Source organism: Rhipicephalus sanguineus, chromosome 11 (assembly GCF_013339695.2).
Source record: "Rhipicephalus sanguineus isolate Rsan-2018 chromosome 11, BIME_Rsan_1.4, whole genome shotgun sequence".
Lineage (NCBI taxonomy): Eukaryota > Metazoa > Arthropoda > Arachnida > Ixodida > Ixodidae > Rhipicephalus > Rhipicephalus sanguineus.
In genome coordinates, this window is record NC_051186.1 from 7,868,365 (window position 1) to 7,895,613 (window position 27,249).

At 47.7% G+C, this 27,249-nt stretch overlaps 1 long non-coding RNA gene across 1 annotated transcript; it reads left to right on the forward strand.

Moving 5' to 3' along the window:
- Window positions 1-27,017, forward strand: LOC125756278 (uncharacterized). Its single transcript, XR_007414321.1, has 3 exons — window positions 1-202; window positions 12,601-12,749; window positions 26,940-27,017. It is a non-coding gene; the product is annotated as an uncharacterized LOC125756278 (long non-coding RNA).
- The last annotated feature ends 232 nt before the right edge of the window (window positions 27,018-27,249 follow it).

A 27,249-nucleotide genomic window follows, 5' to 3' on the forward strand; every position in this document is an offset into this window, starting at 1 on the left:
GTATTCTGTGTTATATATAAAGAGTGGATGAACCCTTATTGTGAGAGTTGCGGGCGGTTTTGATGCCCATCCTGATGTCTATAGTGAAGTAGACATGCATACATTGCGTATAGTGTGTGTGATTAACCTGCTTCTTTTGGCTAATGAAGCCGAAGTTATACGCCTTCCATATGACAGGCCCAGTCTTCAAGACCTAAGAGATGTAAGACTTTGCTTTTTGGGAATTATATAGATTATCCATTCTTTATTTACCCACATACAATATTGAAGCACGCAATTCGCGCCCTCACTCAATTTGCGCACCCTTAAATGTTACCCAGGTTGGTGGAAAAAAATTACCCGTACATTTCGCGCTTTCCGGTACGCCCGAATTAGCCACGCCCACGCGCACGAAGAAGCACACTTTGTACAGCCTAGCGGGAACGCGTTGTCATACATGGTTTTTAGTGCGTAGCACTTTTGTTGAATGTAGCACTCATGAAGGGCTGCCTGGACAGGGGTAAGCGAGCAGGCGCTTCGCTACAATTGTTATCGCTGTTGGTTAGTAGTTTTACAGGTCATCTCGCCGACACCGTGAAAGAAAAGCGGCGGGACATAAGGACAATCAGGCTGTTATCCCGGGCAGCGAAACATATGTTCAGCAGTCCTTGGATGTCTCGTCAGGTAAACCCTGCAAGCATTACTGTCACTAGAAAAATTTCAGAGTATCGCATCTGTTTTCCGCGCGCCGCCGCCGACGCGATTGGCTTACTCGCATCACGTGACCTCTCGCCGCCATATCCCTTCCAAGCGCTTTGGGTGCAGGCGCGTTGAATGCAGAGCGCGGCCGGATATTTAGCAGTACCACGGTCCCTAGAAGTACTTCGTCGCTTTTTTAAACGCGTCATGCAGATGCCAGAGAGTAGCTCACCAGTAACCGAACGTTGCTGGTGAGCTACTCCGGGAATTTCGTATATTTTTGCATTCCGGCCGTGTGGGAAACATTAATCTCAAAGAGCGTCGGTGTACGTGGCTGCATAGTTGGCCGCGGAATGATTTCGCCCTTCTCGAAGAACAGTCCTTTCTGCAGTGAACTACACAGACTTTGCAAGGTAAATGTAAACTGGTAGCGTAACTTCCGTAGAAGCCCACGTGTCAAGCCGGTGGCTAGTTGTTGCAACAGTCGCCATCTATGTGAGGAGGGGACAAACAATTAAAAAAAAGAAAAAGATGACGTCACAACCGGAAGCGGAAATGACGTCACGTTTTAACGCGATGGGCGCGAAATTATGAAATTTCTTGACAGGGCGCCGCTTCTTACTTTTTTTTTATAGCTGCATGTTCTTTTTCTTATCACTATGACGGCTCCATAATGGAAGCCTGCAAGATAACGGGAAGACGAAAAAGACAGATTTGATAAATAAGGTGTATTTTATTGGCGAAATATTGCAGTTGAACAGGATATTACCCCAAAATATATAACACAGAAATCAGAAGTAGCATAACAATTTAACGTGCACACTGTGAAGGTGTAATGTGGGCCCAGGATCCGAAATAATTCAACCGGCAGTCAGGTGATTCTATACACACAACACAGACTTTAACACAATCGATAACTCTGACGATTCACACACAACACACTACAGCATTCCTTATTTACATCCTAAACGTCCTACGCGCCTCGCACACAAACTGTCCTACTCGCCGTTATGAACTGTTGCAGCTGCGGCGAGGTCGGTCGTCACCGGTACTCCTTGGGCAGTCAACAGTCACGCTGCCTTGACCGTGGCGAGGTGGTAGTGGTGGTGATGATGGCACTGCAGGCCAGTAGATCACCAGGTCACTGCAGCGCAGGTTAGCTGCCCGTCGCCAACATGAGCCGCGGCCACCTCGTGACACCACTCGGGCCCCAGGACCTCAGGCCAGGAACAGACTAGGCTGCCGGTCTCTGTGTCAGCACCGGGCACAGAGCGGGAATCAGGCTCACCAGGTCCACATGGCTGCCGGACGCCTGGTTAAGCGATGTCGCGACCCGAACCGCCGACCAGCGGCTGCCGTTCCAACCGTGTCGCGCTCCAACTCCTCGAGCCGCACGCCCCGCTCGCGCTTCCTTTTCGTCGTCTTCCCCTCCAAGGCGTACCGCAGAGCAGAACTGTCGTTCCCTCTTCGCCCCGTCACGGGCCACACGATCCACATCATCACACACACAAACCTTGCACACGTGTTGCTCTTGCATCCGTAGACAGCGCAGCGTTTCTTCGCGTAGCGTGGCGGACTCATCGTCCCGAAGGGCGACAGCACGCCGGCCGTGCGCTGAGTGACTGAAACGGTTCCCGATGGCTGCGATGGGCTATATTACCTTCTGCCAAGTACCACCACTAGAAAACAACGCTTATGCGAGGAAATATCTACGGACGACAGGCACAAACCTACTGCGCAAAAACGAGCGACGCCATTTACATCTCAAAATGCGCAAAACCGTTGGCCGATGTTACCAGACTGCCTGCATGTGCCCGCTGTTTCTGAAAATAAACGAAAAAAAATTGGCCACTTAACCACATACCCAAGACTAAAGTTTGATTAAAGTAATCTACTAATTTACTTTGTGACAAATAAAATTAAAACTAATGAAAATAAACACTTAATTAATTTTTTGTTTTCATTATTTGTCCCCCCCTCACCTAGTAGCGCTTTAATCGTTACGCGGGTGTTGATGTTTGTCGCAATAGGTTTCCGACCACTTTTCGTTCCGACTTTCGCGACCTATTTAGATTGACCTTGGACTTTGCTGGAAAAGCTTTCATGCAACAGGATACTTCACCTTTTCGGTTCTCTCTGTTCAGCGATATTGAAAACTACATACTACATACCTTTCTATTTGCTCGGCTGTTTATATCTCGATCTGTTGAACAGATTGTGCATGCATTTCGAGTTATAATCGTGTCACGCACGAGAGCGAAATCGAAGATTGTCGCATGATCATTTTCCACTGCGCAAAACTGAAGCGTGGAACTCTGTTGATAAACTTGGTATAAGGCGTTATTAAGCGTATTTTATTTTTTTCAAAAAAGAATGTTGCTAATGCTGCATTGCGCCGAGCGTACTCTTACAATACTGCTTAGTAGGTGAGAAATGGTCACAGCAAAAAAAAAAAAAAAAGAGAGAGGCTTATCCTCTCACGCATTGAGAGAATCGATTTCATGCGAGCCCTAGATCTGTATACATACTGTGTAGCAGTACCATGCGCGTTAAACATTTTCGGGACGTGCTATTTCTGATTAAAATAACATACAGCATAACAAGAGTGCATTACGAAAACAAAAGTTGAAATTAAAAGCAGTGCAGAAACCGAACCCCAGCCGTTTACGCGCTGGCAACGCCCCCCCCCCCCCCCCCAAAAAAAAAAAAAAAAAACTTTGTCGGACCACAGCAAAATATTCGCAAATGCTCTGCAACGTTGGGAATATTAAGGAGACAAGAAATAGGAAATGAAACAACTGAGTAGTGACGTCAATCATTTTTGATGGCCTATTTTCTACGTATCTGTTAGGAAATGACAACGTATTCGCAAAATAAGATGCACCTTACCTACCGCACGCCGATTCACCCATGCGTTCGGCTGCTGGCGTTCCGAACCGAGACAAATACTTCACGCACAACTTCCACTTACCGTACACACACCACTTCTATTACAGATAACACCCAGCTGAACAGCAAGCATGGTGCGCAAGTAAGGTATGCGTCAGCGATCAGTCGAAGGACGCAATGCTGAATGTTCTCGATGTTCAATAATGTTCTCGAATGCGCTATGAAGTGAACCTGAACACCGACTACAAAGCTAGCGCGAACAGTCAACATTCACCAAGTGTCGAAGTAAACGGCATCTCCCACGGTCAGGCCCGTAGCCAGGAATTTTTTTCGGGGGGGGGGGGGGGGGGGGCACTTGCTGAAAACCTTGACTTTTTGAGAAAAACACCGACTTTTATTATTTATTTTTGGTAAAAACACATACTTCACCAAAATTTCGGGGGGGGGGCGGCGCCCCCCCCCTGGCTACGGGCCTGCCCACGGTCATTACGCTAATGCAACTATGTCTACAGCTCCAGACCTTGCGAACACACCCGGCCGTGAAACGAAAAGAGACCGATGAAGCCACGAAGAGAGTTCGCGAGCACACGGCAACATTCGCCGCACGTTTCATTAGCTACACCGCTTACCGCGCAGTCGATTCATGACAGTCGATGACTCGAAATCACTTCTGATATCCTTTTGAAGACACACACATATTGCAGTTACGCCGAGCGTAGCATGGCATCGAGGCGAAAAGATCGGTCACTTCTCAACACACGCTACCAACGCGCCGGACGGTCCGGAAGGGAAATGGCCGCCGCCGCTCAATGTTGCCCGCGTGCAGCCTACCTTTGCGGTACTCTGAAATTTTCCAGTGACTCTAGGCGGAAAATGTTTGCATCGCCCCCTTGTGAAATCTAAGTTGAACCTGATTTAAGCGGAGGCCACAAAAGAGCTTTGCAGCGCTGCTAAGTCCATCGCCTTCCGGTGATTGCGTTGGCTTTTGTCGCAGTAAAATTTACCATTCGCTCGGCGCTGACCTTTAGTACCACGGGGAGGGTCCTGTCACGAGGGTAATGCAAAAAAGAAGTTGCACCAGAAGAAACGCCTTGTGCGAAAAACGAACATCACTAATTCTGGTGAGACTAACTCGGTCTTACCGGCTTGGCGCAACTACGAGTAAATATAACCTGTAAATGATCTGGCATTGCCTTTCATTTTACGCAGCATAATTGACACTGCTGCAGCCGAGCTAACACAAAACAGATATAGCTCGTGTTATTAAGGAATATGTCGTCTTAATTGTCAGGACGCGACATTGAAGAAGTCAACTTCAGGACGAATTTAATCAAGACAGAAAATCTTGCCGTAAGGCGGACTTTGAAAGACAGTTACAAGCGCCTCTTTCTTTGTAATATGCGTTGTTTACGAATATATTTTTTTACTATACTTCGTTAGGCGTCATCATTGTAGATTGAAGAAGTGAACTTCAATAAACATCTAATCAGAACATCAAATCCCGCTATCACGCTATCAGGCGGACTTTTCAACACCCGTTTTCTCGCCAAGCAGCAGATCACGTGTCATTTGGTCACTGCATGCATTGACATGCATGAACCCTGCGAATTGAAAATTGAACTCGAGCCTGCGCATACCATCTCTCATTGCGATAAAGAAGGATAGCGTCAGCAATCATGAAGGCTTCCAAGTTCATTAACCAGCATGCTTTACGTAATTTACTGGCAGCGATAACCGTCTAACCCTATTCCTCACGAGTGCTGATCATGTATTCATCCGCGCGGCTCCTTCTGCTTCTGCAATGTCAGCTAAGCCCGCCAATTTAGCATGTGCGTTCGCGCGCGTGGGTTATGTCCTCTTTTGCTTTATTTTGTGCTTGTGTCTTCATTCACAGAGATTATGGATGCAGCTTTGAAGACGCTGTACTTCGCTGCATGTGCAGCTTACGCGCCCGAATGCAAGTGTATTTCTGTGCAGCGTCTGTTAGGCTGAATGACGCTTAGGCCTAGTCCTGTAAGATTCCCTGCGGAGAAATGCACGCCTCGTCTAGCGTCCGCAGTGCCCTCGCAACTTTCTTACGTCTATTCTGGATAGATGGGCATAAGCAGCTGGATGTGCCATTACTTGTCTTTTGATTTGCGGTACTGTAGTCAATAACAGGATTCTGTCATTTTTAAGGTAAGTTAGTTTTCGTTGCGATGCACTCCATAAAAAATGAACTATAGAAAATGTATTGCGTTTCATCTCGAATTATATGTGCGACATGTCTCAGAAGTTCGTGACTGCTGAAACTTGCCGCCGGCAGGGGTCGAACCTGAGACCTTCGAATAACGTGCCAGATGCTCTACCGCTGAGCTACGGCGGCGGTCACGTGGTATATATGTGCATTTAACCCAAGACGTCTTACTCAGCGCCGCTAGTAGCCATGATGGTGAGCGTGGAACACTTTTTCTGCCTGCTGGCGTCACGAATCACGTTATATTTTTTACGAGCGCGCAGCTGATTAATAATCCCTCGCATACTACCTGAAAGCATTCAGTCTGCCAGAACGACACTCTCATTCGTTTTAATTAATCTTGTGTCTAGCAAAAAAAAAAACGAACCCTTAAAATTCCCCTGTTTTTGTTATTCCAAAAAAGTCTAATAAAAAACATGTAAGTACATTACTTGACATGATGTCGTACTACCTCACGTCAGTTACAATCATGCTGGATGGGCAAAAGAAATACATTGTTTGCTAGTTGGGAAAATAAATGAACTGATCCTCAACTTACATCATTCTACAGCAACATTTCCTACGTCATGCAAATGAAACGTACATCATGTGACCTACATTTGCAAGCATCGTAACGATATTTTCAGTAAATAATATGGCAAGGCTAGAAAGAGTCGTCGGGGTTAACAGTGTAAAAATAATTTTTTTGGTCCTTCAAGGTTCTACTTTTCAGAACGCCTCATTAAGGGTGTGCTTGCATGCAACACAATCAGTTATTTCATGTATATTACTTGGAAGATGATTACATTCCGAAATGGCTAAGTGTAGGCATGAAAACTGTAGTTGGTTAGTACGTGCAACGGGTTGTTCAACGTTAAATTGCTGGTTCATACGAGGAACAATCCTTTTGACGGGTAAGATGTGTGCTTGAGGGGGTGTTCTTGGTTTGCGATATATCTAATGGAAAAGCCTAATGGTCACTTTTTGCAGTTAGTTTGCAGTACGATAAGGTCTAGTTTATGCTTTATTTTCGGGATGCTTGAATACTGTGAATGCTGTGTGTAATGCTGTGAATACTGTGTGTAATACTGTGAATACTGCTGTGTGAATACTGTGAATACTGTGTGTAATAAAACGCGCAGCTTTGTTCTTCGAAAATTCTAATTGATAATAAAATACGTCTGGTGCGGGTTCCATGTAATTTAGGCGTGCTCAAGTTTAGAGCAAAGTATGGTAGTGTGTGCAAGAAGTTTAGTATTACTGTCATCCTGGCCAAACGTACGACAAAAGAAGCCAAGGTATTTGTATGCTGCAGAAAGAAAAAAAAATCCACATATTTCTGTCGGGACAAATTTGGGAAAAAATGAGTGCCTAGATATTTAAAAGATTGTGTACTTTCTTATGCTTCATCATTAGTAATAATGGGTGATTCCACGAGAGATCGAACGTGCCTGTCCGGTCGATATCTTTGTTTTCTCTGGGTCTTTATGTGGACACATTCAAAGTGCACGGAACGGAAAATTTTATTGCCAAGAAACGCTCCCAGCGCACTAAAAAAATATTTGAACGTGGCGGCGCGCGCCACCTGTCTTTGCTCTGTGCAATATTTTCGGATTTCACAGCCAAATTTAACGCAAACTATAAATGATGTGTCGAAAAATTCTTTTGTTCGTTTTAATACGCATCACTGTGAATTACATCAATGCTTTTTTTATGCTGTCCTCAAAAGGAAGAAAGTGCGAAAAAATGACGAACACGACCGAAATCAAAAAAGTTTGAGGCTCCTTGGCGCCTTCCCGATTTCAAACAGAAACTTCAAAACATTGCAAAATATAGAAAATATCCTTCGCGACATTTATAGGGAAGATAATTTTTCTATGGTTAGCCCAAAAAAAGAAAAAAATAGGTAAAGAAGCGAGGTTTTTCAGGAAAAGCTCACTTTCAAGAAATGAAATAAAAAAAACTCCGGCCTCACTTTTGATGATATTTTTTTATCGAAGAGCTCTTATTTCAGTGAAAACACTGTGTTGATATTTATGTCCTCATTTGCATTGTTCACGAGATTTAACGGGCCGGAATGACCGTTGCTGCGTGTGCTCACTTCAGTAAGATTAATGGTTGTCATCAGCTTGCATTGCACTTAAATCTACAGTTTTAATTATTTCTCTGCAGTAGAACTTTGTTCTGGTGGCTTTTCGTCAAGAAAAATATATTCTCAAACTTTATTTGTGTCTAGCATGTGCGGGGGTGGGCTGCTGCCGCTTTTTAAAGGGCTAACGCAGTTTGCAGCTTACAACCTCTACTTACCCCGCCATTATTCGCTCATCAGTGCGACACCGCGAGCACATCGTTTTGATGACTTTGTCAAAACTCTCCTTGCACACCAAACAAACCGTCTGTATGCAGCGAAAGCCAGCTTAACCGGTAACTGAATGCCACATTCAGCAGGCGCGCGCTTATGCTGTTGCTTTCCCACTGCTTGCTTGCTTGCCTTCCATTACGTGCACTGTAGGCTCAACTATCTTTCCCATTCGACGAACACTGTGCCTAAACAACATTTATGAAAAGTTAGCTCAATCATTTCCGAGCCTTTTATTTCACTTTCCGCTATCACATGTTTCGGCGTCGCAGATAACGTCTTCCTGTATCATCTCGAACTTTACATCAGCGTTTCAGCAGCCAGAGAACGTGCGGTGCGGCATGATTAAGCCATAAGTGGCCGAAGCTGCCCAACCGATAAGAGAGAGAGAGAGAGAATTTATTTGAAGGGCAGAGAGGTCGGCCTGAGCTAGTGCGCTCTAGCCTTGTTTTGTCTGCACTTTACTGAAGTGCTTTCCCCACTTTCCCCACGTCGAGAACAGCAGAGGTCACTGGCGGCGCCAGACGGACATTATCCTTAGTTTTCACAACGACTGTGGCCTACAAATTAATTATCACAGCTCAAAGCGCTTAGGCACCCTTGGTCATAAAATGTGAAACTGTCAGCAGTTCTGGAAACTCATTCATGACAGCTGTGCAGAAGTGAGATAATGTGCAAGGTAAATGTAAATGGTAGCGAAGCTTCCATAGAAGCCCATACGTTCAGAAAATGGCTGCTCATCAGCTGCTCATGGGGCTTGGCGCCATCTGTGTGAGGAGGGAACACTTCCGGCGGAACAAAAAATAAAGCGGATGTGACGCAATATCCGGTAAAAAAGTGACGTCATTTTCTTGGCACTAGCGCGAAATTTGACCTCAAAATATTTTTCCTAGGCCCCTGATCACTAAGGACTCGCGCTACAGCGAGCCGGCAAGCCCTTGGCGAATGCGCTTGAAGCCAACGCTAGCTAAACTAGTATCGACCCGTGAATAAACAGCCGTGTTTAAGTGTACCGTCGTGGAATTCGCCTTGGTTTTACCAGGAAACTTATTCTCTGAGCTTTTATTCTGCGTTCGTGTGATCTTCCACAGCGTGAATAACGTAGGCAGCAGCGTACATCTCATATTTGCAGCGTTGCTTATTTGCTTCGCACATGCGCAGGGGACTTAAAGAGCGCATTGCATGCGTGCTTCAGTTCTAACGAGAAGAAATGACGCCTGGTCACGCCAAAATAATGATATTTCAGTTTTATTCAATGGTCACAATAAAGCAATTTAACACACCCTACACAATGAGCAACAAATGTCATAAGTACAAAAGGTGCGTACACTACGTGCACTATGTTTTGCCTTTTGTTCCGATAAATTAACCTCACGTGTAACGTATCAAGACATGCGAATTGTAGCGATCGTAGCGCGACAGATAACTTAGCGATCTGCTCACCGATAACCGGAAATATAGTAGGCACCGCATGTTCACGAAGGAAACCGGGCAGCAGGAATACTGATCCATGAAAATCCAGCAAGCACACTACTCCGAACCGTTGCCCCGGTGTCTTATCTAGAAGAGAGGGCTCGCCAGGCGTACGCGTGTTGCTATTGCATCCTTGGAACACCACATCGTTTCCGCTAGTACCGAGGAAAGCGTTCGGCGTGAAATGTTAGCCGCCTCGTGCCGTTGTCCGTTGAACACCGTAGCCAACACGTTCACCACTGATGAAACGCACATCGCAACTTCGCGCACACAAAAATCAAATTCTCACCACAATAATTCACAGCACGCATGCAAGTGCGAAACACCAGCACACCTGAGGGGGTGTGTCGCCGCAGGACGAACTTTACGCGCGCCTTTCCGAACACTACAAGGACTGCGTCGCAGAGCACTGGCATGTGTCATTCTTTAGAGGGCGCTAATAAGAAGATTTTTGATAATGCATATACATTTTCATGAATTCTTTGTACACTGGATCTAAATAAATGTTATTCTGAAATAAATCTCGGTCATAAAATATAAATATTATTTTGTTGTTGAATGAAATTAGGTTTTTTGTTATTAGTGTTTGTTCCCACCACACCTAGTCGCGCTTCAATCGCTACTCCCATAACTCCCCATGCTGATGTCGCTGACAATAGGATCTGAACCGCTTTTCGCCCGAAGCTTCGCGACCTATTTGGATAGACCTTGTAATGTGTGCGGCGCTGTTCAGTATAAACGTTTCGACCTGGTCTAGCTGTTCACTACACGCGATGCGCGCGGCCCATGGCTACGTCGGAGTGTTCTGTGCCAATTATTTACGCGTTCACCAAAAGAAGATTGCCGAGAAAAAGGTTTCCGTTGGGGAAATTTTTTTCCTTGCTCTTTTTGTTGTTGCCTAGCTCCAGAAGCTACTGTCATAGGCCCAGTATCTTCGCGACACATGTGAGGTCTGCTAGCATTGCTTTACGCGCCTCAAGAAAAACCTGTGTAGATCTAACCGCGATGAGGTAAACCATGCATTTCTTCAGGAAGGGTAAGCGATTGATATCTTGAACAGGCGCGCCCATCTTTCATCTGATCCTTGTAGGCGAGGTTGTAGGCTGCAAACTGTGTTCACGTTAGCCCTTTAGAGGGCGGCAGCAGCCCACTTTCGCACACGCTAGACACAAATGAAATCTGAGAACACATTTTTCTTGACAAAAAGCCACCAGAGTAAGGTTATGCTGCAGCAGAATAATTAAAACTGATATATACGCACATGCAAGCTGATAAAAATTCTCTGTGTGCTCACTTCAGTGCCACTGAAGTGAGCACACAGAGAAAGGGTCATTTTTGCCCGTTAAAGGGACACAAAGAGCAAAACAATTTTTCTAGCATTAGTAAAGTAGCCTTCCACGATACCAAAAGCACCACGCTTGCTGCGAGAAGACGCCTAATAAGCGAGAAAACGCGCAAAAAGAAAATACAGGTGGCTACGCCACCTTGGAATTCCCGCACCATTTGCAGTGACGTCACATATTTTTCACGGCTCCTGCTTGAGCCTACGTAGTTCCTATTCGGTTAAATCGAAGTAAATTGTCCTCTGAGGGGGCCAGAGACTTGACATAACGAGTTTGTGGAAATTTCGTAGAGCCAGTGGCGCCAAAATACGTTAAATGCTCTTTGAAATGTTTTACGTCACGAATTACAAAGTTCGGCGCGAAATTTAAAAATGAAACATTGAACTTGGTTTTCTCCTCTAATAATAAACCTACGGTTGTGAAATAAACTGCACAAGAGTTCTCCGAGCACACTTTATCAATCTAAACCATTTAATTGTTTCTCTTTAGTGTCCCTTTAAATCTCGTGAACAAAGCAAATGAGGACATATGATGAGACGTGTGTTAAGTAACGTAAGCGCTCTTCGATAAAAAATTATCGTCAAAATGGAGACAGCAGTTTTTTTAATTTTATTTTTTGACAATGAACTTTTTTGAAAAAAACTCGCTTCTGTAACTTTTTTCTTGTTTTGCGCTGCTCGTAGAAAAATGGTCTTCCTTATAAATGTTGCAAAGGCTCTTTTCCATATTTGACAATGTTTTGAAGTTTCTGTTTGAAATAAGAAAGGCACCAAGGCGCCTCAAACTTAGCACACTTTTTTTATTTTGGCCGTGTTTGCCACTTTTTCATATGCTTTTTTCCTTTTGAGGACGGCATAAAGAAGCATGGGTGTAATGCACAGCAACGCGTATCAAAACCAGCAACGTAATTTTTAACACATCATTTATAGTTCGCGTTAAATTCGGCCGTGGAATATGAAAACATTACAGTGAGCAAAAACAGGAGGCCCGCACTGCCACCTTCAATTATCTTTTGGCGCGCTAGGAGCGTTTTTTTGGAAATAAAATTTGCCGTTCCGTGTACTTTGAATGTGCTCACATAACATATAAAAAATCAAGGTAAAACAAAGATATCGACCGGACAGGCATGTTCGATCCCTCGTGGAATCACCCTATTAATGTAAGTTTGCTTCGGAGTTTCATTAAAGGTGGCAAATCTCATAACCTTAGTTTTTGAAATATTAAGGCTCATTTGCCACTCTAAACGCCATTTTTCAATAGTATGCAAGTCTTGTAGCTTCGCACAGCCATCCTTACATCTTAGCGGGTGGTGCGAAACGCAGTCGTCGGCATATTAAGGCCATTTCCGAGTCTATACCTTGATGAATATCAAGGCATAGACTTGGCATATTGTATTGATATACAAGACTTGATAACGCCCTTATACATTCTCAACCTAGCGTAGCAACGCAGCAGGACATTACGTTCGTCGAACAGCTAAGCTTATACATTAGGGAAATACTTATTATCCGCGATGCATTAACATATAAAGTTTAAATTTTAATGCGCAGGACATAGCATTCTTAATAAAGACTCAAAGCATCTGTCCTTTAACTGTAGTAGACTGAGACGCTCTAACAACATGTTGTTATTTTTTATTTCAGTTTCTTAACACGACGCTAATATGGGTTAAATGCCGAGATTATTCAAGAACCTGGAGCGGCAATGCTTACTTGTGCGAAAGTTACCAACCAACATTGACATCCAAAGACAAGTATAATCTAAACGAGACGTACAGAATGTACGGGCGCTGGTAAGTGCTTTAGTGGTAGACGGTACCCTCGCCAAAGGATATGTTTGGGAGATGTGCCCTCACCGAACTGCAATGCACACTTACAGTTACGCGTGAACAAGGATGTCTTGAAAGAAAGACCGGCAAAAGAAAAAGAGTATTCAACGCTATAAGGTACTCTCCTTTAAATCGGCAGTAATTGCGATGAAGATGAACGGTCCCAACATTCACACACTTGCACTGTCGCAGACAACACACTACGTACATGCACGTAGTGTGGTGTCTGCGGTGTCACACTGTGGTGTCACACGGGCACTGTCGTACGCGAACTTTACAGAACTTCTCCACCTACGTGCAAGTGTGTAATATGACAGAAGACATAGCCAGAAGATGATCGTCTCTGAAGAGTCCTGCGACGGACGGGAGGCGGGGACTAGCCGTATTGTAAAGCTGGCTCCAGCCTGTTTATGCTGCGATACGGTGGGCGAGGGGGGCTCATTCTTAGCACGGCATGACATGGCAATAACTATATTATGCTCCAGAAAAACTAGTGCCCGAGGCAAAGCCCCCATGCTTAGTCGGTGGTCCGCCCACTTAGGCACTGGTAGGCGAAAGGCTTTCCCGATGCCTTGAGCTCTCAGGACGGCCAGGAGTTGATTTTGGAGGACTTCGCTGAATATGCACCGACTCCAGTCCTCACTGTTGAGGTCCGAAGCCCTTTGGTTAGGGCACTGCCAGAACATATGATCAAATAGACACGGAGTGTGTCCACAACGTTTACAATCCGCGGGAAAATCTTCGTCAATTTTGTTAAGCACAAAAGATGTGGGATAGGATTTGGTTTCAGTCAATCTTAATGTGACTGCCTGAGCTAGGGTGACATTTTGATAGTTGGGAGGAAAAAAGAATCTCCAGCCGTCGCTATAGTGTGCGGTGATCTCATGAAAAGTTGGAGCCGCAGTAATCTTGGCGCAATTCCTGATCTGGTGCGCGGCATGTGAGATTTCGCACAGCATAGTGAGCTTGCTGATTAGGATTGCAATGATTGGGGCTGACCGAGTGGTTCAAATCAACCGGAAACCAGACTAGGTGCGTGCTGTCCAGTTTCTCGAAACCATGAGTATACTGAGAGTGTTTCGAATGAAGTTGTGTTGTTCCATTGCGACGAAACCGGCTTGAGTAGTTCCTTATAACTCTACGGGAATCGGAGAAAATCGTGGAGTTTCTCATCATTGTAATTGCCTGTGCCGTGCTTGCTTCTTCGGCGGCATGAATTAGAATCGTTGTTAGTGATGCGGCACTTATTAATTTGCCCTTCTCGTCGACCACGCCAACTGCATAGCGGTTGCCCGATCCATGACTAGTTGCATCGACAAAAACAGCTGAACATCGTTGTTGTTGTGGCACGACTGAATTTTTCGTGTCCGACGCTGGCAAGCACGTGACGGCCCGGCTGCCCATATTCGTCCCTTTTGGAGCCCGTGTCGAAACACCTTGGCCTGCTGCGCCTCGGCACTTCGTTAGACGTCAAGATCTTTTGTGGTATGCTACGTCTTATGATGTCTTCATGTACAGTGGCCCTTACTTTCATGTGGAAACGAAATATGTAGAGGTACTCACAAAAGAAATATGTGGATGTGCGCAGTTTCCATAAAATAGCGTCATCTTCGAACTATCACTACTTACCTCCAACTGGATCGCAGAATCATTTACTAGCAAGATGTTAGCTAGCGCTGCCATTGGAACGAAGGCCTTTCCAATATCTCATAAAAATGGCATTTCTGTATGGAATTTGTCGTCAGCATTCAAAGGACATATCGATACCAATCTACAGATCCACTAAAATCTCGAGACGCCGATTATGAAATAATGTTTTTTTCTTAGAAGACTATGTTTCATCGCATGGTGAGTGCATGGGGTGCCTCGCAGAAAAAAATGCTTGAGACCGTTCATACAAAGTATGTCCCACCCGAATAATGTGCCATGAATCTCAATAGGCGAGAAAATAATATTACTTTATAATATAAACTTTATATTGCGAAGCACAAAATAACGGCTATAGTTCTAAACACCCTGACCTGATGCCTGTCGACGCTTAGCACCGCAAAGGTAAGAAGGACTCATATTAACTTCTTGTGCTGAGGCGATCCTGATGAACGATCGCAGCTGTTGATCTTCGTCCGGACTTCTTCACCTTCAGCAAGGAGAGCAGTTGTTCGCACATGTATATACTTCCGAACATAGCGAGGGCCTTAGCAGCCTATCGTTGTGGCGCTGAGCCGTGGCAACCCGCGTGTTTGAGACCACTGTTCTACGGTGTTATTTAAGCCACTACAAATTTGTGTGTCACGCAAAACCGCACAACTATGAAATCATTCCTGATGGTGTGGCAGACTCTCAGCGTCGACGTCTTCAGTAGAAAATTGTCCAAGTCGTGCGTTTGAAGCCTTATTACGCCTTTGCAGACTTTTTTTGCCCTTATTCTTCTGTTTTCGTTCTTATGGAAATTCGACTGCTTTGAGACTTGAACGCTTACTTTCAGGATCGGGGCGATGTGTCCTTGAAGGGAGGAGCAATGCCACGTGCCGTTTCGGGCTCCACAGCTGGAACCGTCAAGCAACGACGGGCCATCCGTATCAGACAGGGCAAGAGATGGCGATTGTAACTGACTCCACCTACGTGTGCGCGTGTTAGCCTGAACAGATCTCCTATACAGCACAACTCTGTAGCCAGAATCACCAAAAACATGGGTATTAGTGTCAATGCGAATCTAATGAATGTATAGCTTAAAGGGTTTGATTTGCGCATTTAAGTATTCCGGAAGGTTTTAGCGAGCGTGTCACGTCATCGTAGAGAAATATCCACGTATATAAAAAGTAGTTCCATTAAGCTCACGTGCATTCGACTAAGTGGGCTCTTTGTCGTTCAAAGATGTAAACTTGGCAAAGCAACTAGGAGAACGCTTGAGCTTCGCTTTTAACGCGATAGCGTAATCAGGGCTTGTGCACATTGCCTTCAACAGAGCCGCAAGGAAAGCAACATTTCTGCGCGCAACGTTGACCGTTTCAAACCATTCTAGAATGCCTACTGCAAGTACCGTTGCGAAGTGCCCACTAAACTATAATTCTTTCATTTTCAAATTGTAGAAGTACCCACTACGCGTCCCTAAGGTTTCACGCGCAGCGGCGCAGCTGAACACATTGTAATGGGTAGGCAGCTTTACAGCACCCTACTGTTGCACTAATATGTTTCGACGCTTGGTTCAATTCTACAATTTTGAAAAGTAATAGTGCATGCGTTAATAAGAGTCCTTCCACTGCATGAAATTCCGATAGGGTTTTTTTAGAATTAGTTTAAAGCACTGGCAAATAACACCATCCGTAACGCATTATACGACGTGTTGTTAGGACTTTATATGTTATGGCGGAGCCGCATAACTGACGAGCATACTGAGCCACCTTGCTCGACAAGGCCTGTCTTTCGAGAAGCAGCAGCTCATCCTCGTAGTGTCGCTGAAACATTTGACCCTGTTCCGGAGAGGCTTGGACTCCCGGGACGCATGTGTTTGTTTACCGGCCTTTTAAAGATTCCGCGGACTGTGCGAGATTATGTGTGTTTTGTGCGTGCAAGACAAGATGGCATTATTCCCACGCACCGCAGGAAAAAAACTGGCATGACCCCGAGGCAAAATACTAGCTTGCCACGCAGAAGGTTCGATTCTAACTCGGGCCAAAGAGCCTTTCTTACTTATTTTGTAAAAGAATGACACAGAGACAGCACCGTTGCTGCCGGCCGGACGTTCCGTTCTAGCTTCGTCGTTCTCTCTCTCGCCCTAGCCCATCGTGCTCCCGAGCCCCGGTGCCGCTTTTCGCCATTACACTCGGCCATGACTGCGAGCCAGCGGAGCCGCCAACAATGTTTCTGATGGCCGGTGCGGGCTGTGTCGGTGTGGTCGGTTGCTACCACGCTGGGGCTTGGCTTGATCCTTTGCCGATGATGCCTCTGGAGGGCGGCATTGACTTTAGCTTGTCGGCCGATCTCGGTCCCGCAGCGACTTGGTTGGACGATGTGCCAAACATGCCTCTGGCGGCCGGCATTGGCTGTGTCGCGGAGGTCATGGTATAGGCGGTTTGCCCGAGAATGGCTGCTGAAACAGCATCCAAAGAACCATCGGGGTTGTCCCGGCTTCTCGGTATGTCTTTTCCACGTCTTTCTGGAATCCAGTTGCTTGCGAGTCGTGGTCATCACCGGGAGGACAGTTAGGACCTTCATCAGGAAAAATGTTTCGTGGCTGTAGGGAAACTGAGAAATCCTTTTCTTGAGCCACATTCTCTATGTTAATCATCGGGATCCCATCCTCCTCACTTTCGGTGTCGTCCAACAGCACCGGAGGTGCTCCTTCTGGAACACCGGGTGCGTTCAGTGGGGGATCGAGCTTAGGCGCCTTATGGATAGATGGCACGTCAACAGGCTGATGGAGTAGCAACACCACAACATTATTGCGCTTGTCCGGGAGCACATTCTCGCACTGTGGAAGGTGATCGTATGCCGAAGACTGCTGTGGAATCTGTGGAAGCAGCTCCGGTGGGTCTGCCAGTAGTTTGTGGTTGCCATGAGCTTTTTCAATGCTGGTTGCGTGTCAGGCACGGCAGGATCTGGCACCTCTAACTGGGTCGGATGAGGACTGCCTACGCCGGTCGTTCTATTGTTGTGGTAAGCTTGATCACCGGAAGAAGGTAGGCTGGTGGACGCCTAAACTGCACCATCAAGGTGGTGTACCTCACATTTCTCATCCGCCATAGAGAATGGGTCGGCAGTGAAGAGGCCGCAGGCATAACAAAGCGGCCGAAAAAGGCCTGTCAACTTTGTACACAATTCAGGCCAGGATCGTAGCCGAATGCCTTCGTAGGCGTGCCTTGCCTTGGCGGCATCGCGAAGGCGGTAATGGTCACCCACCATTTCTGCGGTTACGTCCAGGCCTCGCGAGTTCCGAGAGCATTGATAGTCGCGACCCAATTTTCGGCGTCGTCTTGAAAGTCGCGGCGCAAGCAGTAGTTCGCAAGCAGCCGGCGATGTAAGAACGGCAGGATAAAATGCGTACTACGCCCGCGCCAAGCAGCGGAGTTGCTCTGAGAGCTGCATGAGGGCCCACCGGAGCTCTCGGCGGTCCTCGGGGGAGCTGGCCACGGAGAAGCTGGCATCAGACAGCACGGCACTTATTGCGCACAATGCTGGCAAGGCGGCAGGAGACAGCTCGAAGCTAAACGGCGTTAAGGCGCTAGTCGTGACGCGGAGTTGCATGATGATATGCGCCAGCTCCGTGGAGCTCCGGCCTGATCCGCTCGCCAAGCCCGTGGCGACGTCCGCCAAGTAGGAGGTGGTCGCTGTGCTCACGGCGGCGGGTTGCTTGTCCGAGGGCGCTTTGACAGAAACCGTAAGCGGCGCAGGTGCCGATGGAGTTCCGAGCGAGATGTCGCAAAGGGTAGAGTGAATGGCGTTCCCAGGCAACAGGAGGCCGCGCACTGTCTTGGTGGCGTCGGGATTTGCTTGCCCTTGGGCCACCGAGGAGGCCTGTGCGCCGTCCTTGAACGGTGGCATAGGTACTTCCGGCAGTAGGAACGTAGGCTGCATAATCGCGGGTGTTCCTTGGATGTAAGTCCCGCAAAGCCGATGACCCATGAGCACGCACTCAGGGATCGCATTTTGGCAGACTGCGCCATTGTAAAAGGACGACACAGAGACAGCGCCCTTGCTGCGGGCCCGCTGTTATAATCTAGCTTCGTCGTTCTCTCTCTCTCGCGCTAGCCCATCGTGCGCCGGAGCCCCAGTGCCGCTTTTCGTTATCACAATTGATATTCATCTATCTCGCATTTTCGCACGCGCACGAACGCGCCAATTTTTCCCTCACAACCAGTCACGCCAGCGCCAACGCCGACACCACTACCGACACCGGGATTTCTGCGCACCAGCTGTTTAACGACACCGCGTTAATATCTGACACATATGATACGTACGCTTATGTCTTCTGTTACCTCGCAGCGCTTAAGTACTCCCCGCGCATGAGCTGTAGTTAGCTCTCCTGTTCGGCATAAGCCGTGCCTGTAGTAGATACAGCTCTAGTTCGGCTAGTTTCTCTTGCGTTTATTATGCGATGCACAACTTCGCCTCAATATAATCAAACCTTGTTTGTTTACAGAGGCAATGTTCTCATCACAGCCACCAACGGCTGCTCTGTCCAGTCGCGAATACGTGCGCCTTCTCGGAACCTCTTCCGTGGCCCGAAACCCTCTCCGGCACGTCCTGTCCGTCACCGACTCCGCCTCGGCATCATCCTTTTCGTCCTTCTTATCAAGATCGCGTTTCGGCTTGCCCCGTTCGTGTCCTGAATACTTCCTAGGGCTTCACTCGTCTTTCCCCTTTTCGCCAATTAGCCTGGACACCTTAGCCTCTCTCTGGCTTCCTCTATCACCCCCGCTGGCTGTTTCCGCTGTTCTCGATCACTGTTGTCATCGGCGTTGCACTTGGTGGTCATTGTAGCCCTTCCTGAGGTCCACTCTACGTACAGCACCCTCCAGGAGCTCTGGACCAGTCCTTGGTCGCTCGGAGGACACAGCCGAAGCAGTGGCCGTCAGTGTCTTCAGGTTTTAGGGGCGAAGTACCTTAGGATGTCTCTGTTTTGGATGGAGTCTGCGGCGGCGTGTCTCAGTTTTACATGGAGTCCGCTAAGGGCGCTGCGGTGCACAAGGGCGTATCCTAATTGTGACGGAACAATATAAAACACCTAGAAGCACAAACCTTTTATACAAGTCGGCGATTTCAACGTAGAAATTATAGACCTTAGGACCTAGCTTTATCATCGACGCTCACTGTCCGCTGCCATGGTGGTTAGAAAAGCGTTGGTATAGTCGAAACATATGTATGTATGTGAACCAAAAAAAGGTTTACAATAGACGACCAACAATCACACCTTGACGAAACAATATTAAACCCGTACAAGCACAAACCCTTTATACTAGTCAGCGACTTCAACGTACACATTGTGGAGCTTAGGATCGAGCTTCCTCAGCGACTCTTTATTTCACTTTAAATACACGAGAGGACGCTGCGGTGCAAATGCGTATGCAAGTGCGTTCCCGACCACACATTCTCTTTCTGCCATGGATGACAACGACCGTAAGGCGCGGCATGCGGCGGGTCAACGGAAACGCCGACGACAAGCAACTACTCCGGAGGCGAGGGCGCGGGAAGCGGCGACAAAATGGCAAAAAAATTGGAGGACCCTTAAGCTTCGCCTTTAAGAGTTGAACGCGATAGCGAAATCGGGCCCCTAGTGCGCACTTCAACCACTAAGTGCGTACTTATTAATCTGTATTGTTACACACACACGCACACAGATACACATGTGCGCGCGGGTAGAGGTTTTCGATCTAAAACAAGAATCGCATGGCCTCCAAGATGTACGCCGCGCGCTCGCCATCTCGGAGGCCATAAAGAGTCGAGACATATTTCTCACAATGCCTCACAGATGGCAGCACATTATGTAGCGTTTGCTGTTTGCTTGATCAACGCCTCCTATAGAAAGCCAGCGTTCGCTTGATATGTTTTCCGCTAGATGGACATAGTTGTCCATTTTTAGAGCTGTTTGAAAGTTCGTGTGTGTTTTTAGCGGCGATGACTGCACTATCCCGGCCTTTTTTGACGTAGTTTGATGGTCTCGCCAATCGCCGAGTGGGCTCGTTTTACAGCGAAAGCTGTTACGAGATCATTTCTCCGGCCGTTTTTGGCGCCGTAGTTGTCCGCCGCCGCTGCCGCCGCCGCCGGTGTCCGTAACCAGTATCGCTCGAAATAAGAAAAAAACTAAATAAGAAAAAAATTCCAGGATGGAACGAGGTTCGAACCTGGGCCCTCTGCGTGGGAGCCCAGTATTCAACCTCTGAGCCATGCCGGTGCTTGAAACTGCTTTGCAAAAAGGTCCTATACAGGCTTCATGTCGGGAAGGAAACACATTAGCATATGCAATATGGCGTGGTAGAAGATCAAAAAAAGCACCAAGCGTCGCACAACGCGAATTCTGTAACCAGGCGTCAAACAATTGCGAATTGCGCAACGAGTAGGTTGTTGAATGCTTCCAACCCATTACAAAAGGGCTCTGCCATAATTCTTCTTCGTCATCAGGCGCAGAATCAACAAAGTGCGCATAATCCCTTACATGCGTTTAGCAGGTACCAACGCTCTCTGTAGAATGACGAAAAATGGCACAGTGCCTGCTGCCCTACTTCTAAAAAATTGAAATTATTTATAGCGTAGTGGGTTCCTCGCAAGTGCACTTGTATTGGTTGCCAAGGAAGCCCATAAGCGCATGATCCACTTCCTCGGAGTCTCAGTAAGATTACAATGATTTATAGCGTAGTGGGTTCCTCGCAAGTGCACTTGTATTGGTTGCCAAGGAAGCCCATAAGCGCATGATCCATTACCTCGGGGTCTCAATAAAGTCCTTCGTCCCCCCCCCCCCCGTCTCTCTTCCACGTCAACGTATACACCATGACGGGAGAGGGAAATAGCGACCGGGCGTCACCCAATGCAAATTACATAACTGGTGGGCCGTTTAAAGATTCCAACCCATTACAAAGGGCTGAGCCATAATTCTTCATCGTCATCGGTCGTCACGTCAACAAAGTGCACATAATGCCTTACAGACGTGTAGCTGGTGCCTCGTTTCTCCGTAGAATGAGGAATAATGGCTTAGTAGGTGCATCCCAACTTCACAAAAATTGTGATTTATGGCGTAGTGGGTACCTTGCTAGTTTACTTGTATTAGTAGCCCCAAGAGTGCTTACAACGGGCTCTAGAAGCGCCGCTCTTCCAGCTTTCGCTGTGACTGTGCTGCGGTTCCAGCGCAGGCCTGGCGTTTTTTTTTTTTTGTCGTGACACCTGCCGAACAAAATGCGTTAAAGAGACTCCTTCACTACATGGCATTTATGTAATGTTTTTTTCTGAAGCAGCTGCAAGTAACACCGTGGCTTTGTGGTAGGACACCTGCTTGCCACGCGAACGGCCCGGGTCCGATCCTCAATGGGAGCGAAGATCTTATTCTTTATTTTATTTGCTTCTTTCTCGATATTTCGCTCACGGACGATTTTTCGCTCACAACCAACGGTGCCGACACCGACACCGGAATTTCTGCGACACGAGCTCTCTAACGCTATCGCGTTAAAACGACAAACGGGAGATCCACGGTGACCGAACGATCCCCAGAGCTTCGCCCACTCATCATCATTCACTTCGTGGATATGCATGCATTTTTCAGTCCTGTCCCTTTCAATTTAACCTCCTCCATTTCCTTCTCGCTCGGCTCGCTGCTGACCCCCACGTCGTTGATAGGCAACTTGTCGTTCTGATTTTGCTCCATGGCAAAAAATGTGATTAACGTAGTTGCCTTCGTCCCGTTCTATTTTCACTTGCACACTCCCGTCAAGGCCTCCGTCCTTCTCCTTATCAACCGCCTAGTTCTTTTCTTTGTCCGCCCCTTTCTCCAACCATCCTTCTTGTCCTGGTGCTTCCGGTCTGTCCAACCCGCAGGACCATGGCCAAGAGCTGGTTGTCGCTGCCAAAGTCGACTTTAAGGTTAGTACACTTCACATCAGCCATGTTCCGGACAAAGGTGAGGTCTGGTGTCGTGTCCCTGCTGGACGAATTATCACATCTGGTCGGAAACGCAGGGTCCGTTACTAGCATCATGCCTTGGTTCATCGTTTCCCTCCAGAGGTCCTCCCCCTTGCGAGTGTCGTACGAGTAACCCCAAGTGTGGTGAGGAGCATTAAAGTCGAACGCTCTAATAAGGGGGGATCCTCCGGAGAGCTGTACGCCCTTGGATAGGAGAGCCTTGAAGTGCTGTCTCAAGTTTTTGGACTATTGTATACGTTCAGAAGAAAAATGTTCCTCTCTCTTGTGGGTCCGGGCATGATTTCTATCATGACATGCTCGATTTTGCTCGAAGGCATCCTAAGGTCGTGGACGACGTGGTTCAGCTGGTTGCTTACCAGCGTGCCAACACTTCTTCCTTCTTTGTTCTTCACGACAGGGTAGCATGACGTTATCGCGTAGTGTCACTTGTAAGGTTATGACGTGCGGTCTCTCCAAATGTGAGCGAATAAATTGCTGCAGAGGGACCCTCTTGTGGAGGAACCCCCTGCAGTTCTATTGCCACATTATGAACGCACAAGTTTGTGCGGACATCGTGTTGCAGTTGCGACTGGGTCGTTGAATTATTCGTCACCGGAAGTGGCAGCGCTCTGGCACCCATGAAGAGTGCACCGACATTTTCCAAAAACGACTCTATCTTGCAAATCCTCTGAATGTATACCTCCTCCGTGTCTAGCATGATACCTTGGATGCGCGAGACCGTCTCGCTTAGCTGTTTTATGCCCTCGCTGAGCGAAGACAGCATTTCGCGAATCTCCGAGCTAGCTCCGCCTCGCTAACTATGGCCCACTGTTTGGCAGGCCTCTCGTATTCCTCGACTATGGGCATCTGCGTTGACTGAGTCGATTGCCTGACGACCTGAACCGCCTGTTGGCCTCCTCTACTCCTAATCTCAGATATCTCAGCCATAAGTCTAGCTATCGTTACTCTCATCTTATTTTCGCGTTCGAGTTGCGCTAGCGTCATTACCCCTAACATACTCTGGCGGACAACTCCGCGTTGCCTTTTCCGCTGCATCTTGAAGGACTCGGTCGCCCCATGATGGCTAGCCCCCGTGTTGCCGATCCCTGGAGCAGAGCCTCCTCGTCTGGAACCGCACCTCTCCTTCCCGGCGTCGGGCTCCGGAGCGCCCCCCAGACCGGGATCTCAATCCCGCTGTGTTGCGGCAGCTCCCTCTAGAACGAGAGCTTCCCCTGGACCAGGATCTGGATCCGGCTCTGGTGCGGGAGCGTCCCCTAGAGTGGTAGCGTCCCTTGGAGTGGGAGCGCCCGTTGGAGCGGGAGCGCCCTTTAGAGCGCCCGCTGTGGCAGCACCCACTGCATTCTTGTGTAAGTGGGCGCCGGGCCATGTCGTCACCGTCGTTGCTTCCAGAAGCTTCTGCCGCCTTCTCCCATCTTCTTTTCTCACGACGTAGGTAATCTGGTACAGTTGTCTACAGATCTTGTCTGCCGTTATGCGCGGACCTCCGCACAAATTCGTCCGTGTCAGAAGATCCACAACCCCTGCACACCGCTTCGTTGGGGCTCGGGCCAACGTCGGCTCGATGACCAAGCTGGCCACACGCATTGCAATTGTTCAACTGCTTGCGATGCAGAAAGCACCGCACTAGCACTGGGCCGTAACGCACAATGTTCGGCACTTTCAAACCGTCGAAAAGCACAATGACCGTCCCTGTATTCTTCATTCTCTTCCCCCCTAACGCTAACGGGTTCCTTGCGTTTGCGATGTTTCTTTCCAAGTACACCGGGCCGTCGCTGAGCGTAATGCCTGTGATTACCCCTTTGCACGTAGAATGTGGAGCAGCCTCATAGGCGCTGACTTCATGGATCTCACTCGCACCTCAATCGTCTTGATCCTGCTTTACCTCGATGCTACATGTCTTGTGTGCTAACCACCACAATATTCTGTTGCAAGTTCGGACAGGTGACGTCGCTGTCAGCTTTGGCTTCATCGACCCCCGACGCCTTCATGATTGCTCTACCTACGGCCGTGACCCCGAGCCCGGAAACGTCGAGCCCACCCCTGGGATGAATTATGACCTTCGCATCTTCCTTAGGGAGCGGGGGCACCCGATCACTATCGTCTTAACTATGTGACCATTCTGCCGCTCTCCAGCAGACCCTCCGGCCTTAGGCGCAAAACCTTCCATCGCCGTCTCAAAACTCCTGGCGACGGTAGCCTTGTTGAACTAGCGTCTAGCAACGGCCGCTTGCCAGCCCAAATCTTCTGAAAATATCTCCGGGGGTAAATCCTCCCCTTCCACAATCACTTCCATTACGATTAGAGAATTCCGGAATATCTTCCTCTAGCAACGGATAGCCGCGTTGAATGACGTCACGCCGGGGTTCGCCCTAGCCCCCCCCGCAGCGGCGTAGTGATGTACCTGATGACGATGAAGAATTATGGCAGGCCCCTTGGTAATGGGTTGGAAGCATTCAACAACCCACTCCTCGCGCAATTCGCATTATGTGACGGCTGGTTACAAATTCGCGTTGTGTGACGCCTGCTTCTTATTTTAGTCTTCTACCACGCTATAATACATATGTTAATGTGATTTCTTCCGGGCATGAAACCTGTATATGGCCTTTTTGAAAAGCAGTTTCAGGGAATGGCATGGCTCTGCGTGGGAGTTGTGTGCAAAGGTGGCAATAAACGGCATGGCTCTAAGGTAGAATACTGGGCTACCCCGCCAAGGGCCCAGGTTCGAACCCCCGTTCCATCCTGGATATTTTTTCTTATTTCTTTTTTTCTTCTTATTCGCGCGATAGCTACCGAGCGGTAGCGGTGGCGGACAACTACGGCGCCAAATGTGACCGTTGTTGTGATCTTATAGCAACTTTGGCTGTAAGGAAGACCTGGGAGAAGGAGATGTCAGACGGGCAAAATTGCGACAGCTGGGGTCGCTCTTTGAGCACTGGATGCCCCGTTCTTCGAGACACATTTTCTGCTTCGGTAGGGCAATTATGGTAGCGTCTTTGACTAGATGCTTCAGGGTAATGGCGTTGTAAGAGCCTTCCCCGTGAAACCAATAATTTCACGCAAAGCTTCATCACTTGTGAATGAATAGCTAATATTGTTTGACCGGAAAAATGAATTGTTTTTCTCGATGCCACCACTCCCCTTCGAAATGCCCCCGACTTTTGAGAGTGTGACCACATAAGTAAATACATTATTTAAAATGAATCAATTTGCCGCCCCGAAACCGTTGCCGCCCAACACAAGCCCTTCTTACCACGCCTCTCACTGTTTCTTACAGACCTCACTCCGCCAGCTCAGAAGTTAAAATGTTGCCTGCGAAATGTAATATCGACAGTCATCCCCTTTTAAACGTTTTCGTTCTTTCACCTGCAACAACCCTCCACTCATCTCCTGCTTGCGCTTTGACCTGGGGCCCAACCTTCCCACCACACCAAAGCAAAACGCACACATTTGCCGCTCGCATATTCTTTTGATGAGATCTCCCGGTTGATTCATCCAAAGAAGTTACTAAGATGCACAAGTTATAACCTTGGTAGCCTAAACCTCGGTTAGTGTAACCGCGGTTACGCGTTACCGCGGTTCGCTTATGTTACACGGTATGCGAAACCGCGGTTATGCCGCTAACCGCGGTTGTGCCAAGCCGAGCTTGGCGACCTCGGTTTGGCAGTTAACCGAGAAAATGGCGGCCTCCATGGAGGACGTGTGCACGCTGGCGAGCATTCGTGAAGAACGAATAGGACTGCGCGAACCACAGAAGGCCTGATTAGGCTTTGGGAAAACAATTTGCGTCATCTGCGGAACAACTCAAGGGATGCGAAAGTGGACGCGGCAATAACAGCCTAGTTGAACGCCTGACTGCAGCCAGACGCAGAGCCATTCACGCCGAAGCAAGTCCGTTTTAACCGAGGACGCTTGTGCGCCGTGTACCATCGGCGAACCGTGGTTGGCGCTAACCGTGGTTCAACGCGGTTAACCGTGGTTGGTCGTAACTGCGGTTAACTTGCCTGTGTAACAAGGGTATTACACAATCTATGCAAGCTGAGGCAACGAGCATTACAGCGTAAGATAACACGCTTGCGGCGCTTTCACACTACACACAGACATCGCACCACACTGTCAATCTAATTTTAATAGAAAAGAACGGAAAATGTCCCGTAACATATAGATGCTGCTTTCGCAGTGCAAGACTACGTGTAACAGACAACCGCGGTTACACTAACCGAGGTTTAGGCTGTCTGTGTAATAAGGGTATCATATGTCTATATTTGGCCGCTGTAAAAAAAAAGGAAAAGAAATCGAGTGCGTGTATCATGATTATATCGGAAGCATACGGCCACGTATTTCAATTCACATAAGACAGGTGATATAATTTCGCACCCCCCCCCCTTATAACAGGTAACCGTCATCACCTCTTTGTAGCTTTAGTGTGGAAAAAATACATAATGTACAGTGTATAATTGTTCTCATAGAGGTTGATAAACATGTGTCCTACAAGTTTGCGGGTAATTCCATTCTGATTTCCCCGTCCAGGTACACCTACAATTACAAGGCAATAGTGAAAGAGGAATCTGGATATGATGGGCCTATACTGAGAGTGTACGAAGGAGGTAAGCATCGAAGACATACAAAATAGTCAGTTCCAACAATGTGAAGCATATTGGGAGTGAAGCTAAATCATGACGGAGTTTGACTGCTGCCCCCCCCCCCTTAATAGATGTAATATATTTCACAGATACTAAAATCGTTTAGCACATAATACTTATAATACAATAGGGTAATAGAATGCGGAATATAATGTTGCTTAACCCGAGCGAAAGTAATTTCGGAGACCGTAGGATTA